The 14,381-nt window shown below is 30.1% G+C and overlaps 1 protein-coding gene across 3 annotated transcripts in view; it reads right to left on the bottom strand.

Annotated features, from left to right (window-relative positions):
* Positions 1–14,116, bottom strand: part of LOC105429016 (salivary C-type lectin 2) — a 97,295-nt gene extending 83,179 nt beyond the window's left edge. Inside the window, exons 1-2 of one of the 3 annotated variants that reach the window (XM_011641661.3) lie at positions 13,621–14,116; positions 9,593–9,939 (exon numbers count right to left, since the gene is read on the bottom strand). The gene's annotated coding sequence lies outside the window, so the exon portion shown is untranslated. The remainder of the gene's footprint in view (positions 1–9,592; positions 9,940–13,620) is intronic. The other 2 variants (XM_011641662.3, XM_089082425.1) reach the window with 2 other exon arrangements.
* Positions 14,117–14,381: the final 265 nt, after the last annotated feature.

Below are 14,381 nucleotides of genomic sequence, written 5' to 3'. Positions count from 1 at the left end.
ATGTTCTCACTACCACACTATTCACGTTATCAGTTATACGAAGACGAGCAATACAGCGACATATTCCTCAGTGCATTCACCTTAGAACTAAGCTGACCTATCGCGCTTATACTCGTGCTGTTCTCCTGACCTGGGGAAATGTTCGATTTGCTCGAATTCTATCGATTGTTCGCTTGAAGATATTGTATTATTCGATACGCGATTGGAAGTTTTTTATTATATTAATATATTATATAACGAGTTATTATATATTACACGCAAGAGAACAGAAAAGAGGAAGAGGAAAAGAGGAAATACTAGAACGAAACACATACTCGAATACCAACATTCGATAATTTTTTTCATATTCTTATTACGTAGACATCTAATTCATATTCTGATACATATTCTAAATACATTATGGAGAATATTATTATTATTAATAATAAATAAATAAATAATAAATTATTATTAATAATTCATAAATAACATTTTTCTATAATATATGGAATTAATTTGCGTAAATAGATAATGTATATACACAGTGAGCTTGACATTAATTTATTAACAATGAATTTCTTAACATGTCATATAAATTCTGACCTAGGTTAACGAATAATTTATTTAAAAGTCGGATTAGCTAGTAAAAAAATGTGGCTTTTTTAATCATATTATGAATTTAGAAATATCCCAAAGAATTCTTGATATCTTTGTGGAGAATGTATGGTATCTCGCGTAGAATTAATTTGATCATTTTTCAAAAGGATAGCCATAAAGTCTTTAGGAATTCCCATAAAACTCATCCGTGAGCAGGTCTGTTCGGCTAGAGGAGGTCGTTGAGCAAGTTCTAGAATTTAAAACTTGACGAAAAATGCACTTTCCTTCTCGAATACTTGACTTATAAATATAGAATCCAAATGCGATTAAAGAAATGCCATCAAAAGGTTAAAGCAATGATGATAGATAGTCTAAGACGCTAATTGATAATCCTCAGCAAAACAGCAAAACAAATTTAGATAGATAACATCTTTATTCTGTTGAATTCATTAAATGAACATAAATGTTATTATAGAACTCTAACTATTTTTGAAGTGCGCAATGTGTAATTATATGTATAAGTATGTCCTAGAAATCTTGAAATCTAATGTCGTAAGTTTAACATTTGCTTTACAATATCTTGATAAAAAAGTATTATCTGGACATAACGATTTATGACTATATGAGAGAATTAAAACCGACAGAGCAATCCAATGTACGTTTCATCATCGCTAAGATTTTGATCTCGTGCGCTTAGAAAAAGAAGCCATAGATTTAAGAAGTGTTAAAATAAAACGAATCTCCTTTTACCAGAGCGGTAAAGATCGTAAAGAGGGCTCATAGTCTTTATGCGCAGATAAATTTAAGATTCAGGTGCGCAACCAGATACTCCCTACCAGGGTATCAGATGATGAGGAGGATTGTATAATCATTTCCAACAGTTTTCCGCAATTATTTATAACTTTATTATTAAATATGATGAAATTTATAAAAAATTGATAAGTAAATTTATAATAAGTGCCATAAGCAAGTTAATAAGTTAATTTTACATTAAAAAATTAATTATTATGTAAATTAAGATATATAATTTATGTAATAAACAATACATTAATATAATATACAAACATTGAACTTTAATCCAAACCAAAAATCGAATTGGTTCACACACGAGTGAGGCATATTTTTCTTCTGTAACGAGTACTTGTGTAAATCGCTCATGGAGACGATCGGATATGGACGGCCATCGTCCACCTGAGTTCCCTGAACATGAAACCGGTTGGTAACGCTAGCCGATCTCTCGTGCAATCTGATCCCCTGGTCGAATGCACCTGTTTGCTCACCTGAAGCCAGGACTTGCCTTTCTAGGAGGCCACAATGCGACGTTGCTTGGAGAACGCGATCGTACTGCCGATTGGAAATAAAGGACGAAGGGGTTTTCGGAAACGCGCACATTATCGGGATCAATCAGTAACACATTCTTATTGAGAACCCAATCTGTTCAAAGATTACCAATTTGATTTTCGAATGATCAATTGTCACAATCGTTTCACGTTTGAAATAAAAAAATCAAGCAAAATTGTCCAATATTCATTATATTACTTGGAAATTGTCCAAACTATAACATTTCTGCATGCTGTAAAACCTAGTTTTCTTTATATTTTATCGATTATTTATGTTAAACCGACCTGAATATACGAAATGTCTGAATAACATGTACGTTTTCTCGGATTATTTTAGAGACAAAAAGAGAGAAAACATACGAATTTGTTAATTGTATATTTTTGTTGGACAAATGCTTTGCTATTATAACGATAATTATTAATAGTTTCCAGATTCAACTGTCTGCATTTAAGCACTTTAGCGAAATGACATTGCATATTTAATATAACAGAATGATAGAATTGGACAAGTTGAAGATTAAGCAGATTAATTAATTATACATAAAATGCGGGTGACCTACAGAAATTTAATTCCTCGGATAATCTCTTCGTCGCACGTCGCTCAAGCGAATTTCCTGTCATTCCGTTCACCGACGACGGAACATAAATTTGTTACGCTAATGTCCTCACTGCAAATTAGCTGCATTAATTTTGATCTCCAGAGAGTGCGCAATCGAATCACGTGATGTTACTAACGCGATAAATCGCGTTGCTACCGAATGCAAAGTAGATGCAAACAAAACAATTAACGAGCGTCTCAGTTATGCAAAAACCGCGGATTTCGTCGTGCCGCAAAATTTATTGCATCATTCATGCGAAACTTCGTTTTGCTATCCGAATTTATCGGAATTATCCCGATCGTTTTATCCTTCGTGCAACGATATGCGAAATCGTGAAATTAAAAATTCGTATGCCTTTTTTACGTTCGCTGATAATCTACACACGGTGAACGGTGATTTAAAAAACAGGAGTTCTCAACGTAAAAATTTCATAAATTTTTATTTGCTCTATGTTTTCATCCAACAGACAAATTTTAAAGTCAGATTCGCAATCAGCGCTGAAAAAATAGACGAAGTGGAAATATGTTCGTCAGAAAACAGGATTCTTTCCGACATCACTGTAGTTTATGCAAAATTTGTAGAACGATAAAGAAACCACTTTCTTCAACTACAAGATAGAAATTCAGCGAAAATAGGTAAAGTTATCTTTCTACATTTCAATCCAAAGTTTATATAATATAATAAATTTATAGCTAAGAATATTTTATATTAAAACATTTTTAACGTATGTTTTTAATTAAAATATTTTGATTATTATTTGCATTTGCCCGACTTTATACTTGATAAAATTTTTACAAAATTGAGGAAAACAAATTAAAAAGATATTATTTTCTCTGAAAATTAATAAAAACAAGTTAATTAATTTACTGCATTTAATTTTCTAATATTTTTAGACCTATTAGAAACTGTGAACAGTTTATAAAAAATGTTTTATACATTAAGCATATATAAATGTTATTACATTACTGTTATAAGTACAGTAAGAAAAATAGCGTTTATAGAATTATAATAAGATTTGATTAAGTGATAGATAATCTAAGAATTATCGCAATGAATTATATTGTTTAATCTATCATTATCCGTAGTAAACCATTTTTTTCAGCGGCTTAGTAGAATATCAAAGCTGGAAAAAACACAGTTTTGTTTATTGATCTCTGTACAGTATCTTTAAATTTGCGCAATATTTTTTATTTCGCGATGTAGTTGATTTTGATAATTTAAACGATAGATATTTATAATTTTATACTTTTTTATTCTATCTCGTATTTTATATATAATATTGTAATTTATAATATAATTTTAAATTTTATATATAATTCTATCATAACAGAGAATATCTCAAAATATCCTCTTAAAATATATAAAATATTTTTTTAATCGCTTAAATATTACACGTTACACTGCAATATTCAGGTATCTAAATGATCGTGTTGGCTCATCTTTTTTATTTATCTATTTTTCTATATCCTTTTATTGTTCTTACGGAAGCAACATTGATCTGAATTATTCTCGTTACAGTAGGATTCTCGTAACATGTAGGATGCAAGGAAAAACGGCTTTTCCTCGTTCCAATATCAGCACAATTAACCTACCGCTCGACTGCACTCATTACCACACGTTGACCTTACGTAATTGTTTCGTAATAGCACGTAACAAAGGTATACATAAACGCGCATAGTATCGTGCACATCGCCACGTAGCGTAATGTCAGAACTAAATGTGTACATAGAAAGGTAACACAGCTATAAGTGGTTTATCGCAATTGTCAAACTTTCACATTGCATTCGAGAATTGCAGAGGAAAACAGGAAAGAGAATCATCAGAATCATCTTTCTTATATGATGTATTTCACGTTTTCTGATATTCATGAAATAAAAAAGAAACAGAATCATATTTTTGTTTTATTATTTATCGATAAGTAGTATATATTAATAAAACGTAACGTTGATGTTTCAAAAAGTAAATTAGCAAGGATCTTGTTTTTTATAATGTTTGATTTTTTTCATATTAAATTTAATACTTATCTTGTAGATTTCTAGATCGATAAATTACGTAAAAATTGTTAAATTTACAGACTCCTCTAAGATAATATTAGTCTTTTAAAATTATTAAATTTTTATATTACTAATTTAAGAATTTATTTCATGGATATAAATTGTTAAATACAAATATAATAATTTTTCATAACAAAATTTCACATTGAATATTGAATTCAATCAACAGAATCTCGATTATCTAAATATTTTATATCCAATACATTTTATTATGACTAACATTAACTTTTTTAAATCCAATAAAATTAATCAATTCCATACATAATATTTTACACATTAAAAACGTATGCATTACAATAAATATTATATTAAAATAACTCATACCAGTTAATTCTTCTAATTCAGTTTTTCTTTCTGTAATAATTACAAAAAAAGAATCAAAATATAATCTAATTTATTAATTTTTAAGCAAAAGCACCAGGATACATAACATAAAAGCAACGTGAGATTTATTGACAATAGAACTTCTAAAAGTTAATTTTTTTCTGAAAAACATCTTTTTTGGAGGCTCTCGTCGCGAAATAATTAATTGCTATAACTCTCGATGAAAAGATAACACCGATATATAGACGTTTTTTCGAAATTAATTAATTGCGTTAATTTAAGCTCTCTTATAAAACAACCGCCGTTATCCATGAACAGTGATAGAACGTTGCTATCTGCGGATCGAAACTGCGGATAGCTTAGCGTCGGGAGCGTGACAATTTCAATGCAACAGTCGCTTCGACGAAAGAGCGACGCATTCGCATGTCCCGCGTCATCGTGGAGCATTAGAAAGCATCGGTAGATACATGTTCCTGACGCAGGCGCAATTAAGCTTCGTCCGCGGGGCGCAATGCATGCAGATATTGCACCGGTTACCGCCTCGATTGCGGAGCAATTACCATGGTACTCGTTACACGCTCGACAAACAGGCACGACGCTTCCTCTACTAGCAGTTCCGTTTCTCCTCTCTTACCGCACGGGTGCGAAATTCGTGCCGCGTGTTGAAACTTCCGACCGACGACAATACTACTAACGATAAGACGTTCCGTTGCAAATAAAATTACTTACTATATACGTCGGAGTCGCGACGCAAATAGAAATCTTATAGGGTCATCTTCGAACACAGAAAGAAATTTATCGATTACGCATATACCATAAATTAAAAATTTTTATTAAATATCAGTTATTTTTCAATTGTGCTGTAAAGAGGATAAAAACAATAACAATCATTTTCATAAACTAAACGAAATTAAATGTAATTTAATTAAGAATTGTATTTTAATAACTGTAATTTAAATTGTTTTCTGATTACATATTTAATTTTTAACATATTTTGTCCGTAAATGTGGTTTATAAAATGTATGCAAAGATAAAATCGGGAAATATGCAATCATAACACATATCACTTTGGTTTAAAAAATTTCTCATATTTATACGCGATATATCTGCGGGTAAACCAGTAATTATACGAACGACACACGAAATGAGAAGAGATATTTTATGAAAACTTGGTGTAACTGTCGCTTTTTATAGAAAATTTATTTAAGTCACTTTTAGCCGATCTACCGTTTTATTATTGGTAATACTTTGCGGAAAACAATAACCGTTGTCGCAGATTAATTTTCGCAAGAACGAAAGAAAAAAATGAATAGTCGAGGAAATGGCATGACCATAGCTAACCGCAAACAATATAGAAAGAAAGAGAGAGAGGGAAGCCGAAGTAATGACGGGTTACTGACAAACGATACCACAGCGGCAATTATATCGGCGGATTCTGCGGGTCCAATATTCAGCGGGATGCCTACGAAATCGTTGTGATACGGTCGTCCATCGATATTAATTGATAAAACGGATTTCGAATTACTCCCGCGGCGTCCGATGATATTTTACAACTCGCGGAAATCCAGCTCGACGAAGTATGACAGCGGACAGCGGACAGCTCGATCGCAAATGTCCGTTTGGCACGGAATAAAACGGTTTTATTAAAATCGATACACAGACTATCCGAAAACTCGCGATTCTTTAATTTTACTGACAGATCCTTTGAACAATTTAAAATTGAAATTATAATCTGACAATTTAGCATATTATGTATAAATTGAACTCAATCAGTGAACTTATGTAAAAATTAAAAAAATAGCTTTATTTTATAATTTTGTGATGAATAATTCGACATCTGAATTTGTTTAGATAAATATAAATTTTATAGAGTTTAGATTGTAATATTAATTTACATGTTATAAACTAATATAAACTATATTTTTAATAAGATAAATACTTCTGTTGTACTTTGATAATATTTGTATTAATATTTTGTATTATTTTTATTTTTGTTTGTAAATCTGCAAAAAAAAGAAAAAATTAATTGTAATTTTTGTTTGCTTGAATAATAACAATATTGTTGCCTATTTCTGTTGACTTACATTCTTTGTAAAATATGGTAAAATAATTGGACATATATCTTTTTAAATGAAATAAATTTTTATAAATATTCAATAATAATAGAAATAAAAAGAAAGATACGTGTATGTTAAAAAAAGATTCATGATAATGGAATCAATAATTACACTAGCATACACACTTATTTCCAGCTATATATAATTGCTTGAAGTAATTGCTTGAAACTGTCACTCCTATCATAGACGATGCGTGACATATAGACCGTGGACTCAAGGAAGACTCGATTTAATTTCTAATTGCATAAAGATCGAGTTCGTCGAGGCGGAAGAATGATCATTCATTAAGACGACGGTGCTGTAAAGTCCGTTTCCGGACAATGTGCTGGATAATTTGTCCTTCTCAGTAATTGCAACGCATTCGCGCGTTACTGTGTACTCGATAACCCTAACGAGATTGTCGTAGATTCACGCACATTGTGCCTAAGCAAATTGATTGACAAATATTTGACGAGACCCGTCCACAAATCGGCCGATTCAATTGTGGTATACATGCAAAACAACTCAAAGTTTTAGAGAACTTATTTTTTTTGCAATTAAATAGCTTCGATAGTATGAAATACGTCCATTGATTTATAACAAAAGAATGCATTATTTTACATTTTAAATTTTATATTGTTACCTTAAGCATGAAGAGAAAATTTACAAAAATGTTCTTAAATACAATATAATTAGTATGATAGAAGAAAAATTTTTCTGTCAAAACATTTCTTGATATAGTTCTGCAATCTAAATGATAGAAATAATAAAGAGATTTAGACAAATGAACATTTAAAAGATTTTTGCGCTCAAAAATGCAAATAGTTTACAATAATCTTTAGAAAAATTTGAAAATAACATTTGAGAATTTAATTAAACGAAAATTTAAATATGTAGAAATGTTAAAGCAAGAAAATTGGATTATTTGCAATATTAATTAATCAAACAAGATTTATTCAGAAGAAAATTATGTTTGTGGGCTGTGAACATTTATCTTAATTAAAAATTATTAATCTAATCAGCTCTAATTGTAAACTAAGGATTGAAACTGAGATCACAGATTGTTAGAACTAAGGTCATACTGAATCGGGTTTATGTCAAAGGGCTATACTGTTGTATGAAGAGACAAGACGTGACAACCGTATTTTCTGTAACCACAAATCAATAACACTGTTCGTACGTACTATCAGTGTGATATTATAAAACATGTTACATTATAAAATTCAATTTTAGATAAATTATTAGATAATTCTAAGATACTAAAATAATGTAAAGATACTAAAGAAATGTCCACGAACAAATGAAAATATACACATCAGAAGAGAAATCGCGCAAATAAATTAAGTTTTGTGATACAAAATTTATTAAAAAATATTTTTTATACGCCGTATTTTTTTATATTTATTTCTGTCTGAATTAAATTTTTTAGTACTATCGAGATTTTGTATAAAAATAACTTACAAACATAATTTGAAATTAAGTTTTGAAAAATAATACTAAAATTTAAAAAATATGAAACTCTAACAAATATTAATTTATCGTTAAAGAAGCCAATTATAATATTTACTGTACTTTTGAAAATATTTTCTTTTATTATTCTATATGACCACATATAACATGATTATTATAAATATAATTTTATTTATAATTGATTTATCGAGAAAGAAATAAGTGTACTTCTGTTTTCTTAATCCATTATCTATCCTTTGTATTCTTATGAGACATTTACATTTATGCGAAAACTGATATAGTACAGTACTATTAGTTACACAGTTGAGTATCCGCGCATTCCTGCGGTGCCAGCGACGTAACCGGATTATGTGGCATGCATAGGTGAATTAGCAGGCAAATGTTCGGTAAATTCGTTTGTTGGCCGATCGATATGTCGTGGTATCGGTATCCGGCAAATTCGATTGTCCGAATAACAACTGAGATGCTCCATTAGAGTAAAACAGCAATACCACACAAATAGAATAGTATAACATTATAATTTTTTAGCCAAGAAATTTAATGAGTGCAATTAAAAATCAAATAAGTAGAATGGAATTCATAGTATATATACACACACAGTATATATTTCACAGTATATATTTAAGTTTTCTATTATTTTTATCTTAATTTTTATATATATTTTTTAATTGTGTTCACATTACAAGTTATTTCCAACTTAGTTATGTTTATTATGTTAATTATTTATTAATAAAAAAATTATAATTTAAAGAATTCAATTTAACATAAAGAATACTGTTACGATTGAAAAAAATTATTTTCAATTTATTCGAATATCTCAATCAATAACGTCACATTTTGTAATTTAAGTTTTAAACCAAATAGGGCGGAGAATTACTTATCTCGTTTAAATAACATTTATCTCGCTCAATTTTACTTGAAATAAAGTGAAACAACGTCGCGAACCAGCACGTTTTCCTCGCAGGCACGACAGACAGACGTAAGAAATGATCAGGCGCGAAGCGTTTTAGCGCTAGCACTGTTCAAAGTTACGATGAAGCTCACGTACTGCTTGAATGCGTTCTCTCGTTCGTCCGTACATCAAAAGTTCGACCCCGAAGATCCATTAAACTTTATCTCGCTACTTGACTCACCGTTTCGCAAAGTTGGCTAAAGAAATTCCGCGGAGAGTCCCTCACTTCCTTTTTTCCGCTTTTTTCGTCCTTAGTTCAGCGCACCGCGTAACACATGAGACTGCTTCGCATCTGCAGCACGTCCACTAGCGCACTGAATGAATCCTGAGAGGCCGACAAGGAGAATATGAACCCATAAAACAACCGGCTTTTAATATTCGCGGCCAGCCTTAATTGGCCGATTTCGTTTTGTAATTCCGATCTTCCCGAGCGCCGGGCGGTTCGCTGCGATCCCGGTAGATCGAGTGTCGCGCACCACAATACCGGTTTCGTGAAAGTGGATTACGCACGTGGAAGTGAAATTACAACTGCCTCGAAAAGAGGAAGGTTTGACATTTAGTGCAAGTTACAGGAGCACGGACTCTTGACGCGAATTTGAAAAATGGGGAACGAGTCGCTTTAAAACAAATAATTACTTTAAGTTGCTTTCTAATTTTATAATACTATTCCTAAATAATATATATTTTAATACCGAAAAGAAATATTTCCTCGTTTGATTTTTGTCGATTACAAAAAAGAAATTTAACTCAATCGTATGGCATTAGATTTACCGCTAAAATTATTTACTAGGTGCCGTACTGAATTGTTGCATATATCATACCAAGTGAGTGTAGTATGCTAATTGAAATGTTTGATTCATGTTTCATGTAGCTAAAATAAATCCGATGGTCGAAAATAATTTTGTCTATATATATATATTTTGTAGCTAATTGAAATTAATAACCCCTTTGATTAAAATAATAAAAAATATCTTTGAAATAAAAAATCATAAACATATTTAAAACGCTAAAAATTAAAGCATTGACATATATTTTAATCTTTACAAAATATATTAATAATTTATGCGATATATGAGTTCTGTGATATGAAAAAAATATTTATAATATTTAAGAATTACTCTTGTTTGTATACTTTACTCGCATCTTTCAAACGAGAATTTGAAAGGGAGGTGACAGATAAAATACCAGTTATTAATGTTAGTTAAATAGTAGATATCGCGAAACTTTCGCGAGGATACTATCTCCTGATGAACATTTTAAGCGAGCGACGTTCTTAAAGGTGAACGTTAGAACTGGTAGTGGAACGCAAATTAGAAACGGAATGCCTGTAATAGCAACAGCTTCAAGTACGTGGATTGTTACGAAACTGTCAATTTGTTGATCAAAACATTTCGCATTTCAATTTGGTTTTATTTATATAAAGCAAATTTTACAGACTTTAGGAAATTGCATTTTAATGTTGTGCTCGAAATTTACGTGATTACATTAAATTGTTTAAAGCAGTATATGGTGATGTATTTTCCGCATTTTCTGATCAAAGCCTCTAAAAGCCTGTTTTTATGCATGCAAAATTTGAAAAATATATATCAGTAAAATAATACACTAAACTACACTGGATAAAAAGTTGCGTATGAATAGTAATTCAATCACAATTACAAAATTTTCTTTACATGCTTTCTTTTTAAAATCTTTATTAGTTTCAAAATATTATCTAACTTATACGTATATAATAAAAAAATAAAGATAATCACGTCAATAATTACATTAAAGTTGTATTATAAAATACAATTTTGTTATATATGTAAAACAAGAAACAAGTTATCTTTTATCGTATTTAACACTGATAATCTTCGAGAATATCGATATTTTTTGATAATTTTGTGGCAAGTTTCTTGAGCAACTTCTGATAATTAGCCAATGAGTAATAACTGATGAAATAATTTGTAGACTGTGAGTCAGATTTTTATATAATATATTTTATATAATATTTTTTATATAATATTTTATATAATATTTATTTTATATAATATTTTTTTATATAATATTACTTTTTGTAACGATTTTAAAAATCCTACCAAAAATAATTATTTAGATTGATACAAATTGCGAGTTTAACATAAAGCTTAAAATATACTAAATTATAACGAAAGAATATGATCTTTTGTTTTCAGAATCAAACACAGTGATGACTGATGTGCACAATCATTTTAGCAAATTTATTGATACTCAAAATATATTGTAGATATTTATATATATTTGCACATTATATACATCTAAACATATTATATACATCTAAATATATCTTTATCATAGAAATAATTTAATGAAAAGTAGAAATATAATTTAATAAGAGGAAGTATTGAAAGAATAAAAGAAGTAATAAAAAATGAAATCCATATACAAATAAAGCAAAATAGTGAAACCTAAAACTTATTTTGTATTTAAATTCTTTAATTAAAAAAATATGTAAATGCATGAACGTATCTTCTGAAAACATGAAATTAATCTATAATTTTACGAAAATGTATATACTTTCAAGAACCAAATTATTTTTGCGAATTTAAATCTATTATTTATTATTAAAAATGTAAATATTTAAGATATATCCGTTTTTTATTACATAATGTTAATGTAATAATCAAATAATTTATCTTAAAAAACTGTAAGCTTTTGTAAATATATTCAAAGTTTCAACCAAAAAATCAGAAAAATACATCACTATGCAGCAAGAATTCTTTATAATTCTTTATAATATTGGATAAATAAATATAATATTATATGTAGTCAATATCATAATAAATAAAAGGTATATTATAATACAGATATTGTATGAATTATTGTATGAATTATTTATTAAAATGCACTTTGAGAGCAGTTACTTGATATCTAACAAGAGACTGGCCATATTTTTCACGTCAAGTGTTCGTGCCAGTGTCTTCTTTCCAATTTTGGAACAGTAATATATTATTTTTTTATATATTGCAAAGATTTTTTAGAATATTGCAAAGAAAATTTATTATATATTTATATGTATTTTAAACTTCCGCAAGACTTGCATGCTTATTTATTTTTTTCTATAAAAAGTTTATAATTTCTCAATTTAATTTCTCAAAATTGAGAAATCATCATCCTATTCTTTATTTCAATTTCAAAAGCGATATAAATTAGTATTTTATCAAATTCATCAGCAAAAGTTTTTTTCCTACAGAACGATCACGCTCCGTTGCTCAATGACAATAACATGTAGATAGTCCCTAATTCCCGCTTCACATACATACGGCAACACGATCCAATATACAGTGATCGATCATCTATGGCCAATCAGACCCTATGTACAACCCGGGTGCGGCCAAACAAATTATTTCCTCCCGATTAGTTCAACGATGCGGTAGCATAACACACGGACAAACCTAATACAGTCAGTTATCGAATTAAATTGCACGCTCATGTGATGCATCGACGTTTTGTAGATTTCACATTTGCATTCACACTTACTTTTCTCTTGACCGCAATATTCACATGGAGAGAGTATTTATTAGAGAGTGAATTAAATGGAGCAACAATTTTTTTCAATGCCATGATATATATTATATACATGCATTGAGGATAATTTTATATTAAATTTATAGATATTTATATATTTATATATAAAAAAGTGCATAATAAATACATAAGATTATTACAAATGAACTACAAATTGTAAAAATATTCTAAATTTCATATTCATATGGTAGATATTCTTTAATTTTAATTTGCAGAAAGAAAGTTTAAATAATACTAGATTTTTAAACAAAATTGTTTACGTATATTTTTAAATTTTAATATTACATATTACATTAATATTACATATTCAATTAAAATTTAATTTAAGAAGAAGAAGAAATTTAATTAAGATTGAGAATAAAACTGAGATTAGAAAATAATATTTTGTTGTCAAATCATTTCTTCAGTCTTCATTTTTTTATCATTCATTTTTATTATTAAAAAAAAAAATTATTAATTTTTTATATATGAAAAAATTTTACTATATGATTTAGAAACAAAAATTTTTAAACAAACGGACTACTTAGGAATTTGATTCAAGCCTCTAGACAATTTGCTCTGCCTAATTATTTATATATTTCCGACTTTATTAATGCAATATAATGATAAATACATATAACGCATATAATGATAAATACATTTAGATATTCATTTCAACATTGTTACCGGGAGCAATTTGAGGCAGTTGCCATGAATTTCAATCCACGTTGATATTGATTAAACACAAGAGCGAGTATCGAAGCCGGCGTGCGAGTGCCGGCGGCGCGAATAAAGCAGCTGTATGAATTAATCACACTAAAATCTTACGGGAAATTCCCGTTTGCGATCTTGCTAAAACGGCACGCGCTAAGTTTGATTTCGTTACACGCCGCGACAACGTTTACGTACTCGATACTATTTATTCCGGCTCACACGTTCCCGTTCCCACGAGTATCGAGCGCGTTACATCCGTTCTAAGATGAAGAAAAAAAAAAAGGAGAAACAATGAGACGTAGAATCTGGCACGGCGATTTGCCAGGTGGCACGCGAACAATCCGGACGGATAGACAGACGATCTCCGAAGAAGCCCCAGCCCGCTGTACCAGATGGAGGTCTACCGAGACACTGGCGACTTCTCTCGTTACCAGGACATTCGCCAAGTCTCTCGCAGGTTGAAATCAGAGAGAGAGAGAAAGAGAGAGAGAGAGAGAGAGAGAGAGAGAGAAAGAGAGAGAAGAAAACGTTCTTTTCGTTCTCTTCCTCTCGCATATATGACAGCTGTGTTTGCTCTCACTCGCTTGCATGCTTTTCATGATTTTCTCCTGTCTCCCCGCCGCGGACTCGTACTCTGGCGAGCACGTGGGGAGAGTGAGAGGTCTCCGTGAATGATTTCGCGGGGGCTTGGCCCGAATGGCCGCGTATATATCACGGTAGCGATCGAAGAAGTT

This window comes from Pogonomyrmex barbatus, unplaced genomic scaffold, assembly GCF_055798465.1.
Source record: "Pogonomyrmex barbatus isolate J1 unplaced genomic scaffold, ASM5579846v1 scaffold6, whole genome shotgun sequence".
Classification (NCBI taxonomy): Eukaryota; Metazoa; Arthropoda; class Insecta; order Hymenoptera; family Formicidae; genus Pogonomyrmex; species Pogonomyrmex barbatus.
Note: the sequence above shows the minus strand (reverse complement) of the source record. Positions and strands in the feature narration are given on the sequence as shown.